This window comes from Ictidomys tridecemlineatus, chromosome 7 (genome assembly GCF_052094955.1).
Source record: "Ictidomys tridecemlineatus isolate mIctTri1 chromosome 7, mIctTri1.hap1, whole genome shotgun sequence".
In the NCBI taxonomy this organism is placed as follows: domain Eukaryota; kingdom Metazoa; phylum Chordata; class Mammalia; order Rodentia; family Sciuridae; genus Ictidomys; species Ictidomys tridecemlineatus.
The window spans coordinates 20,147,785-20,163,629 of record NC_135483.1 but is presented as its reverse complement, the minus strand read 5'-3'; the positions used below and the strand labels follow the sequence as shown (position 1 = coordinate 20,163,629).

The 15,845-nt window shown below is 40.4% G+C and overlaps 1 protein-coding gene across 4 annotated transcripts in view; it reads left to right on the top strand.

The window, feature by feature from the left end:
* Positions 1 to 6: 6 nt before the first annotated feature.
* The window catches only part of Colec10 (collectin subfamily member 10), a 157,794-nt gene continuing 141,955 nt past the window's right edge, over positions 7 to 15,845 (top strand). For all 4 annotated transcript variants that reach the window (XM_005316210.4, XM_078016756.1, XM_078016755.1 and 1 more), the window contains exon 1: positions 7 to 328. The gene's annotated coding sequence lies outside the window, so the exon portion shown is untranslated. The remainder of the gene's footprint in view (positions 329 to 15,845) is intronic.

Genomic DNA, 15,845 nt, shown 5'->3' with positions numbered 1-15,845 from the left:
GAGCCGGGAGGCAAAGAATCCCCTGAGAGGTGGGGCAGGGGTGGGGGAGGGCGGGGATGTCTGGTCTCTGCAAAGAGGGGAAGGGGGGCGGGGGAGAAAAGCCACCGGGCTGCGGAACAAGGCGGCAGCTGTCTCCGCGGCTGGCCCTGAGGTTTCCCAGCCTCTTCCCGCCAGCGGCCGGCCTCCTGGCAGCCGGGACCAGCGGTGGGAGGGTTGGGCACACGCTGGGTAGCCGCTGTGCCGGTGGCTCCTCCACCCAGAGCGTCCAACTAAGCCAAGATCCGGACACAGCTGGAGTGTCCCAGACTTTGTCCCCTCTGGGAGAGCTGTGAGTTTCCCCTTTGCCCGGTTGTCTGACCCCTTTTCTGCCAGGTTCAGAGAGCTGGGATCACAAGGCCTCTCATATTTATGCGTTCCTGGGAGCACTGTTTGGGAAGTTTGCAACAATTAATCTTCAAGGTTGCATAGAACCTAAGAAGAAGGAACTTCCCTAAGTGATGTCCAAGTCTAAAGCCCGTGCTTTCCACCGTCCATTTCTTGTTGTCTGGGCTATTCAGAGCCAGAAAGAATCAGAAGAATGAATTTTACTGCCTAATGCAGGGACAACCTTGCAACCTACTATTTGCATCATCCTTAAAGTGCTATTGGTACCTTAGTATACCATACATTGAACCTCCAGATCAATTCTTCGGGGTCATTCCACTGCCCCAGACTTTAAATAGAAGTTTGGTGCTTTGCATAAAGGGATCTTGTCTTCCTCATCAATCTCACCAGCTGCTTGCCTAGAACCAATCACTTCTTTTGTCTGGAAGTTAGACTTGATCACCACCACCACCACCACCACTACTACTACTACTACTAGTAATAGTAATAATAATAATTCTACCTCCTCTTCCTCTTCTTCTCTTCCTCTCCCTCACCTTCCTCCTTCTCCTTCTCCTCCTCCTTTTTCATTTTTTATGGTACTGGGGATGAAACCCAGGGGTGCTTTACCACTGAGCTACATATCCAGCACCCCCACACACACACCTCTTTTGAGACAGGGTCTCACTAAATTATCCAGGCTGGCCTTAAACTGGTGATCCTCCTACCTCAGCCTCCCTAATAACTAGGATTTACAGGTGTACACTAGCACACACACAGCCTGACTTGATCATTTTCCAACTGAATTTCCATGCCAGGATCCTGTGTGCAGTTTAGGGATCACAGCTTTCAGGTTGTGACACAAACTCTGTTTATTCATGACTGGAAAAGTTCCTGCAGAACTGACTTCCCCATTAGGGCCAAGGGTTTGGTGATATGTCACTTGAGAAAGGCACATTCTACTTTTCACCCGAGTTTAGGGAAAGGAAGGTGAGAAATCAGGAAAGAGGTCTGCTGGAGGGCAAGTTTGTCAACCAGGATCAGAAGGCCCACCCCTTCAAATGGACACCATTCCACCACCAGCTCATCCACAGACTAAGCAGAAAATTCTTAGAAAAAAAATTAATTTCACAAAAAAATGAATTTCCACTCTGATTTCTGGGAGAGAGGGAGTCACATTCAACTTTGTCTCTGTGAAGGTGGCACATACCATCATGCTAGTTTGTTAAGTGAATTATTGATAATGTAGGTCAATGAATTATTAAGTGGAGGACTCCCTAGGAGCCCCTTATATTTTGAACTTCCGTTTTGACAGTTACAACCTAACATACTACACTTAGACTTACATGAAACTCAGGTGCTAATCATAAAGGCCTACATCAATGGCAGTGCTATGGTTTCTGCTTGAGCAATATTTGTCTAGGATATTATTTGAAGTCACTTCTTTTTCTCGAAGCAATAACAGGATACCAATATGTGAGATTTAGGCCTTGGAGAAAACTGATCAAAGATTAAGTCTTTTTCTTAAACCTGGAAAACGTTCATGCCTCTCTAAGCCTCGGTTTCCTTCTTCATAGAGTTAAAAAATCAAAACCCATTCCCAAACAAAACAAACAAACAAACAAACAAAAAACTGGTATTTCAGAAGAAGCAAATAGAAACATTTTCAAAAGTATTACAAGATCATAATCACTGTCATGAGCATTAAGTAAAACAATGCATTGAAACTAACTTAGCACAGTGCCCGTAGGAAATATTTACTGAATTCTAGCTGTGATTATTCTAGGGAAATAACTAATACTGGTCTTTAGATTCAGAAACATAGTTTTGAGCTCTAGCCCCATGTCTTCCTCAGCAATTGCCTAACTTAGTTGTTTCCTTTTGATTGCTCTATCTGGGTAAAGACAGTAATAATCACATCTACCCCTATTATTAAGGGATTTATGAGGATTACATTAGATAAAACATGTAAAACACTAAAAATAGTGTCTAGCACCTAGTGTTAGTTATTATTTTTAGCATTTTTATCATATGAGGTTCTTGAGATACTTACAAGAGCACAAGATGAATCAAAGCCCCTGAGAACAGCAACCCTGTATTTTCCTATGGTATTCACTGAGGATTTTAGCTCAGCTTTAGCTCTTTTCAACTTCAATAAATAATGGAGTGATGTTGGTGGCTTGTAGGGGCCCTGGGAGGACTGATAATTAGCTGAAATCTTGAGACAGATTGGTATACCATTTATCTAGAATCACAAAATAGACTGAGTATTGACTAAGTATCTCAGAACCTGACTATAGGCTGTTCATTAATCACTCCCTGGAAGGAAACTGACAGAGACCATGAGTTATTGGTGATTTAATTTATTATACTCCTGGACCAATCTGGCCAATCCCCCGGGATATTCCCAAGTGATCCACTATTGTGGGTAGCAGGCTCCCAACACTGAAGCTAGAGTTCATCTCAAGATGTAATTGGAAAGACCCTGTGATTCCTGACTGCACCCAATGAGGGGTATTTGAATAGTAACTTGGCAGACTACATTCTTCTTCCTGTGACAGAGAGATCCCTTGTAGGCATAGGCCTTCATGACATTAAGCAGGGTCCCATAAATTTAACTTTTTTTTTTTTATGGGCACCAAGAATGTGTGGGACTAGCTTTCTAGAAGATACCCCTTATCTTCTCTTCCCTAAACTTCTCTGAATCAAGTTCTTCACTTAAAACATTCTCATTGCAGGTATTTCTGATTGTCCTTGACCACACACTGTCATCTCCCCCAGTCCCCTACTCCACCCACTCCCAGCTCTAAGATAAATGGTACCTGAATACTGGGAGCTCCCATGGGGAATGCAGTCCATCTCTTCTGCACAGCAGTTCAGCACCTAGTACAGAAGGTCATTCCTTATCATCAGCATCATGGGAAGGGCTGTAGCTCAGACAGCAATTGATTTAGATGATTTGGGAGACAAGGCTTGCTCTGAGGTGACAAGGACTCTGAGGTTGACTGATCAAGTGTCTAAAACATCTTGTGCTTCTGCTTCTTCACCTGAAAAAAAGAAAAAGAAAAGAAATACTCATTCTGAGGTTATGCATACAAAAGGATATCAACTTGAAGAGCAAAACTAAATTCCTTGTTATTTCACTGTTATCAAAAGAAGCTTTATTCTGATCCCCTAGAAGGAACAGAGGGAAAGAAAGTATTGTGCAAATAAGTCCATGATCTGATTTTATTAATGTTTGCCAGTTTCTTCATTGACAAATTTAACTGAATTAACCCTCTAAACATTAATATTCTGACTGTAATGGTATTGTAGACTATGTTCAGGGTTGCATGTGCACTTGTTTTATAAAAATCATAACTAAAAAGGCAAGGCTGTCCAGCAAAGGCATTTTTTCTGGTGAAGGGAGTCACCAGTTGCTTAAGGATCTGATTGAAAATGTGGAGCCACTGTCAGCAGGCACTAGTTAGGGCTCCCTACCTTCTCAAAGGTAAATACTATGTGACGCATTCAGTAAAGTGACACTTTCTTTCAAAATTAGCCTTTATCAGACAATCCCATAATTTTATGGTTTAGATGTAAGGTGTCCCCCAAAAGCTCATTTGTGAAATGAATTGGGTTATGAGAGGTTTAACCCAATCAGTGAATTATTCCCCCATGGGCTTAATTGAGTGGTAACTGAAGGTGGAGAGGGTGTGGCTGGAGGAGGTGGGTCATTGGGAGTCTCTCTCTGCTTTCTGATCATCCTCATGTAGGCCACTGCCCTCCATTTCCGCCATAATGTTCTGCCTCACCTCCACCCCAGGGAATGGAGCCGACCTTCTATGGACTGAGACCTCTGAAACCATGAGCCCTCCAAATAAACCTTTCTTCCTCTAAAGTTGTTCTTGTCAGGTCTTTTAGTCACAGTAGCAAAAAAGCTAACTAAAACACATGGAAAGAAAAGAAGTTGCCAAAGGAAACCCTGACCCTGTGGATTGAACATCTAACCTCTGAAAAATGAGTGTGTTAATCATTAGTGAGATGCAGAGAAGGAATGGAGCAGCTAGATCTTTTGGTTAGTAGGCCCCAAGATGGGAGGAAGCAAGCTATGATTTTAAAGAATTAGAAGAGGGCTGGTGTGTCTGGTGCATGGAGAGCAAGGGGCTGAATGGGATGGGAAAGGCTGGGGAGCTGAGTGTTCAGGATGCGAAGTGTAATGGAATCCAGTCTTTCTCCAAAAAACCATATAAAGCCCTAGAGTCTCCTTGTTCTTTATTAGTTTAATTTATTTTTGTTATTTAGGGTGAAAAACTTGGTAACGTTAGACATTGAAACTCTTCTGGTCAAATCATACCTGTGAGTGCAAAATGATCAGTAATTCTGGTATATTTTATTCATTTATTTTTAAGCATGGGAGGGTATCTTAGTCAGTTTGGGTTGCTATAACAAAACACCTCAAACTAGGTGGCTTAATAACAACAGAAATGTATTTCTCAGGTTCTAGAAGCTGGAAGTCAGAGACAGGCAGCAACCCTGGTTGGAGTCTGATGAAAGCCTCATTCTGGGATGTACAATTCTGATGTCTATTTGTGTGCTCACATGACAGAAAGAGGGTTATTCAGCTCTCTGTGTCTCTTTTGTGAGGGCACTAATTCCATTGATGAGGGCTCCATCCTCATAACCTAGTAACCTCCAAAGACCCCTCTTCCTAATGCCATCATATTGAGGTTTAGGAATTTAACATGAATTTTTGTGAGGATATAACATTCAATCCATTGCAATGTGATGTGACCATTATAACTGATGTGGGGTGTAATTTTCTGAACCTCACCCTGCTGACCTCTGAAGGTCATAGATCCAAACATACAGGAGGAAGCCAAGTTTATGATACCTCTGGACATAGAAGTTGGAAATAAGGAATAAAAATTTCAGTAAACCATTACAGAGGGTCTGTTTCCATCAGCTAGAGGAAGAGGCATAATCCCTTGATGATAAAAATCACTACAGTCACTTCAACTGGAGTTTCTTGAAATTCAGATAACCATCTGGTACCTAGACAGTCCCAAGAAGTTGGTGCTTTAATTAAATAAAGGTGCATATCCCAAATAAGCAATTGCCCAAAGGCCTCTGAACAAACAAATGTTTATATCCACAGAATGATAAGAACACTGGAGGCTTACTCAGGTTCTTCCTCAAAAATTCCAGATGGAATTTAGTCATCTCTAGTATTAATTCAAAAATATCCCCCAATATTCATACAATTAACCAGCACCTAACATGGTGAAGATATTATGGATGGGAATTCCTAGAAGTATTCTCTTAATAGTCAGTCAGTGCTTCTATTTGGCAAAGTTCCCCCCATTAACTAAAACAAAGCTTTAGAAACAGAGATTTTGTAGCCTTCAGAGAAATGAGCCTACAAGAAGGAATCACCTTCTAAACAAAGATATTGACTGCAAAAGTTGAGCCTAAAGGAATTTAGATGAAAATATTCTAAAGGAATATCTTTATGCTAAAGAGAGGAGCAAAACCATTTAATGCACCGTGAAGGGAAACTTCACTTCAGATGAAGGAGTGAAAATAATCACGTAAGCCTAGAAGTGAACTCTAGGTTCAGTCTAGGTAGCACTCTTGGGCAAGGTCAGTGAGGTGAGGTCCAACACAGAAGTCAGTGTGGTGTGAGTGGCTGAAAAGGGCTACTTCAGCTGGCTTCTTAGGAACTAGCTCCCTTAATAAGGAAGCATTTTTTAATTGGTTCTTCTTAGATACATATGATAGTAAAGTGTATTTTGATGTATTATACATACATGGATTGTAACTTATTTTAATTAGGATCCCAGTCTTGTGGTTGTACACGATGGGTAGTTACACTGGTTGTGTATTCCTAAATGAACATAGGAATGTCATGTCCGACTCCTTCTACTGTCATCCCTCTTCCTATCGCTCCTCCCCTCCCTTCCTTTCCTTTTGACCAGACGGTGGAGATGAGGGGAGAGCAGGTGAGATTGCCTACGTGAGAAATGTCAGGAGGCAACGGGAGAAAGAGGGAGAGTTGAACCATAGTGTTCAGAGAGCTGGTCAGGGCCAGTCTGTGGAGAGTCTTCAGGGCCGGGGCAAGAATTTGTCACCACAGTCTACAGAGTCTGAAGCCATTGGGATGCCTTGAATGTGAATAATGTGATTTGACTCATGTACCAAAGGATACTTCTGGGAGATGAAAACGTGGCCAGAGTGAAGCAGGAGACCACTGAGTTATCGCCAGGACAATCTTCATTGCACCTTCAGGTTCTGAGAGGCCAAAGAGGAGTCAGCTCCAGCACAGTTTGGTTAAGTCACTCTGTGCCTCTGAGAGTCTCTAGCTTCAGAGTTTTCTAGCTACAAAATGGACATTCTAGTTACCTAATGTGGCTATGCATGCCTCCTAAGGATTTCAGGAGAATCAGATAAAGTATGTGAAGGACTTCATAAGTTATGAAGAGCTTTGTAAATTGCCATCACTACTCTCGTTAAAGATATGTTAGCATTCAACATGAACAGAAAGGTACAAGACAATTGAATAGTAGAAAAGGCAGGCAATGTGCTATGTATTTCAGGTGAAAACACTAGAAATATTTTAATACAACAAAATCTATCTAAGGAGACAGACAAATCTTACCCTAATTTGACTATTATGCAACGTATGCATGTATTGAAACATTACATGGTACCCCACAAATAGGTACAATTTTTGTATGTCAAATTTAAAAAATACCACATAAAACAATAAGTAGAGATACAATAAGAAACATTTCTTCTAAGTGCAAATATAAACTTTTATATTTTTTGAAGTTTCTATATATTTTTTTCTAAATATTTGGTATTTAATGTTGTATAAATAATGATAACAGTTTTGAGTGATTACAGTTTATAAAATCCTACACTCATTAGTTTGCATTCCTTCTTTACTAAAAAGAGGACTCATGTTTAGAGAGGTTAAGTAACATGCATAATGTCCACAGTTAGTGGAACGATTTGAACCTAGGTGGTCTAATTTCAGCATTTATCTCTTCACTAGCTCTTCTGCTGGTCTAAATTTGAGAGTTTTTAAAAGCTAGATGTCAGTCTGATCACACAGAGCTACAGGTATTTGGTGTATCTTCAGAGCAGTGGGGAATTACAAGAAGATAAAGGTTAGCTTCTCTTCTTAGACCAAAATCTGCCACAGATGCACATACCTATCAGTAAGCAGTCCCCAAGTAGTGACACAGTGTGAACTACAATCTTGATAAAGTCTCAGCTTTCCTTGGTTCTGGGTGTTCTGGACTTAATTTGCATAAAAAGTCAGGCTGAATCAAGGGTAAAACTGACCAGTGGCAGAATGAACTCCAGTGCTCCCATCAAACAAATATCTCTAGAACTAGAGGTAGAGTACAGACAGTTGAAGAATCAAACCTAGGACATCAAGCCTGAAAACAAAGGGTGAAGACCCGGCATTTCTACAAGTCATAGAGGTTGTTACAATGATTTAAACTAATGTTTCTCCACTTCTTTGGTACTGCTATTATTTTTCTACAAGATAAATTTTTAATTTAATTTAATGAGATAAATGCAAAGGAATGCATTTTTATCAGGTTAGGATTAGCAGGCCACCAAACCCTAGTAGAAGGTCAGACATTTCCCCCCCCCCCCCCCCCCCCCGTAGTGGGCACTCAACCCCTGAACCACATCCCCAGCCCTATTTTGTATTTTATTTAGAGACAAAGCTTAGTGCTTTGCTTTGACTGAGGCTGTCTTTGAACTCACAATCCTCCTCTCTCAGCCTCTGGAGCCACTGGGATTACAGGTGTGCACCATTTTAGGCCTGGCTCAGACTTTTTAAAAATACCTTTCCAACCTCTAAGAACCAATTTTTGCCCATTTGTAGACAACATTGCCCTCAGTCATTGAGAATGCATGTTTTAAGCCAACCCAGCACCTTGAATACCCATAATTTCACCAATGAGAGCAAAATTACCACCATTATGCTAAGTAACAAAGCTTTAGTTGTTACAGGGTTGAAACACTGGCATGTAGACCTTATGATAAAATGACTTTGGGAATCCTGGTTAAGTCAACTGTCTACTTTTAGGGAAGAGCTCAACCTAACTAAGGTGTCCACAAGATCACAGTGCCCATGTTAAAGTATGAGTTATAGTATGTTTAAAATGAGTTATAGACATAATAATAGGAATCATGAGCAAGTGAGTAGGTTGAGATTTGTGTGTAGGGAATAGCCCAGACTCGATTCTGGGAAGGAGAGACAGAATGGGGCTTGGCTCTGCAGGAGTATAAACAATATATCAAGACAAGCAGCCCAACTTCTGTAGCTACTGCTCCTCCTTGGGCACATGAAATGGCCTTTGAAGGTTCATTTTGCTGTAAGCAAAATGAACGGTTGAGAGTTAGGAATATGAAATCAGTAGACCTTGAAAAGAGTCAAGGTCACCTTTGGCTTCTGGTGGGAAGGACACTATCTATGCTTTGGTTTCTTCTCTGAAAAGACATGCCAGTTCTGCTAGAAGGAGTTCCAGTAAAGGCAAAGTTACACTTGAACTTCTAAACCAGACCAGGTGGGAGTGTTTTGCACTGTGGAACCGAAGACCAGGTCTACAGAGGATGTCTTAGCAGTCCGTATGTGGCAGGAATGTTTTTTTTTTTTTTTTTTTTTTTTGGCAGGAGAAAACCTCATGGCTGGAACTTTGGGTCTTTTGCCCAGAAAAATGGTACATAGGCTCCCACAGATGTCTCATTCAATTTCAGAAGGTTCATGGCCTATGGCTTCAGTGGGGGAAATGATTTGGGATATGATGAAACATTTGCTGCTCATTTTTAAAAAGTGATGTTTGTACCTTGGTTAATAATAATATTGTTGTATCATCACTTGTCATATTTCAATATTTATCCTCTGGAGTTCTTGTCCAGGATACTGATCCTGAATTCTCAATGTTACATAAAGGAAGGTTGTTTTCTTCTCTCCAGTGCATCCTTGTACCGAGCACTTCTATAAATGGGCTCGCCCTTTGAAATTGTGTACTCTCAGGACAGCTCAGATCTTTGGCGGCTGAGTCTGCTTGGCAGGTGTGGGACGTGTAATTGAGTCATTCCAGAATCTCAAAGAGATATTTGTTAGAGGGAGCAGCAAACAGTGACTGATTCAGGAGCTCCCTGGGTTCCAAACAACCTGGTACTTACCACAGTTTACATTTGAAGGAAGCTCTACCCCTTCTTTAGTGGCTGTTAGATATAAGGGAGATGAAAGGGAGAGAAAAGCAGAAGTGCCAACAGCAGGCACAGTGGGAAGTGCAAAGAGGGGACTTTTGGTGGCCTTTTCTTTTCTTTTTCTTTTTTTTAACCGACAGAAGATAAGGCTTGGATAGCAGAGGAAGAAGATCTGGCAGTTTATTAGCAAGTATGGTCAAGTTATTTGAGGTCTTTATAGACTAAAAACAATAGGATGGGGTGGTTAAGAGCTCAAGTTCAAGCTAAATTGCTTGCGTTTGGATTCTTGCTCTCTTGCACATTAGTTGTGTCCTTTCATTTCTCTGTGCCTCAGTTTCACCATCCAGACACTGGAGATGCTAGCAACAGTCTAATAATAATATCCATGTTTAATTGTTTTTTTTTTTTTTCTGTGCAGTACTGGAAATTGAATCCAGGGCCTGGTACATACATTGCTAGCAGTGAACTATATCTCCAGCTCTTTTTATTTTTTTTTGAAACAGGGTCTCACTAACTTGCTAGGATTGGCCTTGAGCTTGCCATCCTCCTGCCACAGCCTGTAATCCCAAGCAGCTGGGATCACAGGCATGTACCACCATGCCTGGTTTAGGATTTTTCTGAGTATTTGATGAGAAAATATATGCAAGCTTCTTAAAACAATGTCTGGCAAGCCGTAGCTCTCCACAAACATTAGCCCCTATCTGCAATCAAATTCATTGCTAAATTACTTTAGAGTGATTGAACTTTGTGCTGTGTCAACGTGGCCGTCAAGGTCACTGCACAGGAAGATTTTATAATTTTACAGAATGTTCATGCTACAGTTAGTACTTATTTGATAGTATGAGGTAGATGTCCAAAGCACAAAATCTCCCAATGACCCTGGCAGTCAAGTGAGCTAGAACATAAGTATCTCAAGTACCAGAGATATTCCATGCCAGACACTGTGGGACATACTGATATTGATGTGCATAAGCACATGGATGTGTCTTCCTTCTCGCCTATCTGATCTCTTAATCTGAGCTTGTCCTATCCTGTTACATGCTTTTCAAAAAGTTTGAGAAATGTAGTGGTGAAGAGGGTTAGAAGGCATAATGATAGAAATTTTGTTTAAAGTTTTAGGAGTTTAGGGGTCAGGATGGAATGCATTGAAGTTGGATGAAGATTGTATCTGCAAATTCTTCTTGAAAAAGGAGTTTTGAGAAACTAGAAGGGCTTTGACAAACAGATATGAGAAGGAGAAACAAGGTTTCTTCCAGACAGGAGAAGCAAGGATACTGAAGGCCCTGTAGTAGACAGAAGAGGTGGGTATTGTTAGTGGTGATAGAAGAACAAAATGCTGCAGATTCTGTGGTTCCAACAGAGAGAAGATGTGCAAAGCTGAGACAGGACCTAGTCACTAGAGCTAAAGCTGCAGAGAGAGAAGGGGTTAAGGGAACATGTGGGTAAATCTGAATGCTAAATACTGAATTGTTCTCTGGGAGGCAGAGGCTCAAAATGTTTTCAAGCACAGTCAGACCTAAGCTTAAAGCACCATTTATAAATGACTATTCTTTTTAAAGTATTTTTTTCATACTTCATTTTGTCCTGCTAGCAATGCTGTATATTGCATAGGGAGCCGGAATGTGCCTCATTTACCTACTTATGCCCATTGCTCTTAAAGCAAGAAGAGGAAGAAAGTGTCCTGTTCATGTCCTAGAAAGAATGAGGATGAAGGAGAACAGACCATATGGATGGCTTGTGGAGAAGAGCTTATTCCATCCTGCTGTGCCATTTGTTTGGAAACAAACTTTGCTTGTCTTTGAGACTGTGTCAAAAGTTTAAATAAGAAGCAATGTCCTTATTCATAAACTATATCTATGTTGACATCATATATTTAAATATATACTATCAATTTATAATTTAAGCCACAAGGCAAAATCTAACATTTGCACAGTCCTTTCAAATTTACACAAAATTATTTGGTCATTTAATCATTTGATCTTCCCAGTAAACTGACAGGTAGGTTAAAAACAAGATTAATATTTCTGGTATAGAAATGAGAAAATAAAGATTGATGGAGGATCAGTCCCAAGTGATATGTTTAAAAAGAAAGGGAACCAAGAATAAAGCAAAGCTTGGACTCCAGATTCTTTCAAAACTTCCATGGTCCATCATACTTTGATAGCTGGTTCTGTTTAAATCCATTGCAACTATTATCCATCATGTGCAAGTAAGCTATCAATGATTTATAGGCTAAAGGGTATTTTGATTGTGATTAGGATCTTTATTTGCTTGTGACTGATGGATTTGAAGCCCGTGGATGGGTGCCAAGATGGAAAACTACAAGTTGTTTGATTCAGGAGCTAGCCCTCTGCATGGTACAGAAAGTGGTGAGCACGGAGGGACTCTGCCATGCTACTTGGCTGTGAGACCTGTTGCACTTTGTTGATTTCCTGGCTGCCTCCTGCATTTCCTGGCTGCCTCCTGCTCCTCTCCTCTTCTTTTTTTTCACTCCCAGGACAGAGGCACAGGGGAAGTCTGACCCTGGAGCCCTATCTTTTCTGATGGGTTACCCATCTGCGTCAAAGTGGTGTTGGCTTTGGCACCCGGGTAGCTGGACCTGAAACCATCCTTGAGCAGTCATTATTTCTTTCTAATAGTTTTTGGACCTTTGAAGCCAGGAGGTTTTTATTGCTTAGAGAGACCTCAAGATTTCAATGGGAATTTTGTTTGGGATATTTTTTAATACTCTACTCAGTTCCTAAGAAATGAAAAGTCACTTTTGGAGAAGTGCTTTGCAAGTTGGCACGTCAGCTAGTGGTCCTACAGTAGACTCTCCAAGGATTATTAGTCTAAATAAGGCCAGGAAACCTGTCATCGCCCACGTTTTGCATTACCTAAAAGCCCACATGGTCTCTGGCACAGCAGTGGTGAATATCAATTCTGACACCCATACAAAAATGCAGAAGATCATTTGCAATGTCTTTAGAACCTTGTAAGGTAACATTTGACTGTGGTCTGCTAGGGAGCATACCAAAGTCCCACTGAGAGGAGTCACTATCTGTGGTGATGTGACAAGGAAGCCCAGGATGAGTGCTGACTTTAGCATTCCATCAGAGGTTCGTGGGTATTCCAGGGAACAAATTAACTTCTCCTCTGAAGCTCTGGCCAATCAATGCTCAAATGAAGTTTTGGTGAGTGAACAGATGGAAGCCTCATACTTTGGTCACAAAGGCTATAATGAAAATATCCCTTTTACCTGCAAGATCTTTTATCCAATAAATTAGATTTCAAACATTTTTATTGAGGCATAATTGGTACACAAAGAATTGCAAATATCTGATGTGCAGTTTGAGGAGTTTGGCCATATACACACCTGTGATACTGTCCCTTGGTAAAAGGTAATAGATATACAACATCTCCCAAGGGACCTGTGTCTCTTTAATATTGTTCTTGTAGTATGAATAATGGATATGTGATTTACCCTCTTAACAAATTCTGTTTTTAATTTTAAGTACTATGCTGTATAGATCTCTAGAACTTATTCATCTAGTCTGAAACTTTATACCAGTTGAACAGCTCCATACTTCCCTACCTTTCAGTCCTCAGAAAGCACTCCTGTATTCTCTGCTTAGGTGAGTTTGACTATTATAGATGCCTCATATAAGTGAAATAAGCAGTATTTATTCTTCTGTAACTAGCTCACCCAAATTCATTCTTTCACCCAGTCAACAAATATTACAAGAACCTTCTAACTGCCAAGTATTGGCTATAAATATGTCAGGGTTCATATGCTCACGGGATTAATTATCTAGTGAGGAGATGGATTAGTTACAAGTGGAAACAGAAGGTACAAAAGAGAACACAGAGTGCTATTGGGATTCATGAAGGGGGAGGAAGCCCAGGCCTGACAGCACAGAGCCCAGGGTCCAAAAAACAAGCTGGAAAGTCACTGCCGTTCAGTGAGGAGTCACTGAATAAAATGATGAAGTTAATTAAAACAACCATCTATAGCATGTTATTAAGTTCAGGGTCTTTTGTACACATTGCCTATTTTCTAATTAGGAAACAAAGATTCAAACACTTGTTCAAGTCCCCAGAACAAAGGACAGCCAGAGCTGGAGTCAGGATATATCTGCCACTAAAGCTACTTCATACCCTGTGAATACAAGTTGGTTCTTGATCAATATGTCTATTCTTTATGACTACCCACTTCTACCCACACCTAATTCCAAATGAACTTATTCATCGGCTCCAGGAATTATCTCTTGACACATCTGGTCTACCTTTATATTTCACTTTACCACTTGTCATCATTTAACATCCGATATACTGTATTTCCACAACTTTAAGGGTACTTTTATTCACATTTTTACATCTCTTAGAGTTAGGATGCATGAAAACAACAGCAGCATGGCAGAATTCATTATGCCCTCTCCATCCTTTGTACACAAAAATAGCAATGCATCTTTGGAACACTGGCTTTTGTGATTCCTGAAATACATACCATTTTACTTATACTCTATTGTTTATTTTCTCTCTTTCCCTAGTAGAATGTAAGTTCTGAGAGGGCATGGATTTTTTTCTGCCCTTTTCATTTTTGTATCCACCATCACTTGGAAAGTTGTTGACCAAATGAAGGACAAATAGATACTGAGCACCTATTATGTGTTGCAAGCTGAATGAATTGCTGGATATAGAGTGAGGAATATCACAGACATGGTTCCTGCCCTCCTGGAGGGGATGCAAATAAAACAGACCTGCAAATAAATTAATGCATGAACAAATACAAGATTTTGTGGGCAGCTGGGAGGACTGAAAATATTGAAAGTGCTATGGAGCAAATAAATGGGGCTGGAGTGTTTTCCAAATTTAGATTGGCAAGTCAGGGAGGACCTCTCTAAGGAAATGCGTCCCAAGCTGATACTAGAAGGGAGAAGGCAGTGAATCCTAGAATCTGACTACCAACCCCCTTTGCACATATAATAGCCAAAAATCATTATCCTAGTCCAAACCACACTCTTTGCAGCTGTATACAGCACTTGTATCTGCATGGACTGATCCTTTCTGGTAGAACAGTAGGCCTGATGGTCATTCTGACTTTTCCCTATTTTACAGGGGGAGGAAGTTACTCCAGTCCTCAGTATCATTAGAGAATCTCTAAGGCATCATTGAGCTTTAACATTTAAATGCAATAATAAGGCTGGACATGGTGGCACATGACTATAATCTCAGTGGCTTGGGAGGCTGAGGAAGGGGAATCATGATTTCAAAGGCAGCCTCAGCAACAGTGAGGCACTAAGCCTCTCAGTGAGACCCTGTTACTAAATAAAATATAAAATAGGACTTGGGATGTAGCTCAGTAGTTGAGGGCACATGAGTTCAATCTCCAGTACCTAAATAAATAAATGCAATAATAATTAGTCCATTTTAACAGTTATTGAAGAGCTACAATGTGCTAAACTGCTAAATTTTCTTCAGGGCACAGAAGAAATTAAGATGAAAGAAAAGTAGGATACAATCCATTTATTTGAATGTTTATGATATTGAGAAGAACACTGATAATTTGATGACTTCAATATAATGCAGCCTAGAATCCTCCTTGCCTCTAAATCTTCAAACACAATCAGTGTCTCTCTTAGTGTGAACAGGGTGAGTCCCATCACCCTCTCCCTCTTAGTAAAGACACTCAAATATACCTGGCATCAATAGGTAGAACAAAGGGTGACATCAGCTAGATGGAATTGCATTAGATTTTAGAGCAAATGGATGAGATACTAGTCTGAAAACTTATTTGCAGGAAAATAATTATTTATAATGCAGAGTACCATGTGAATTGAAAGTGGGGGTTATATTGTTCTATCTGGGTAGGTGTCAGAGGCAGGGAGTAGTGTGGAGTAGATAAAATAGTTTATTGAAAGAGACTTTATAGGGCATTGATATCTTGAATACATTTTGAAAAAAGGGACGGATTAGGTAGGAATAATATATGGGATACTTTCCACTACAAATGTCAAACCACCCAACTAAAAGTGGATCCAATAAGTGAAATTGTAATTCCACCTAATATGAAGGAGAGAAGCATGGGAATTTCATGCTCAAATGGCATTTCAGTGGCTCACAATGTCATTGAGGACAGGCTCATTCTTTCGGCTGTCACGCTTAGAATGTTAGGTTCTGTTCTTAAGCTTTTCCCTTGTGGTGGCATGATGACTACCAAATGTTTTGACATAGTGCTTTTATACAACTCTATTAAAATAAAGTCCAAGAAGAGGCAACTTTTC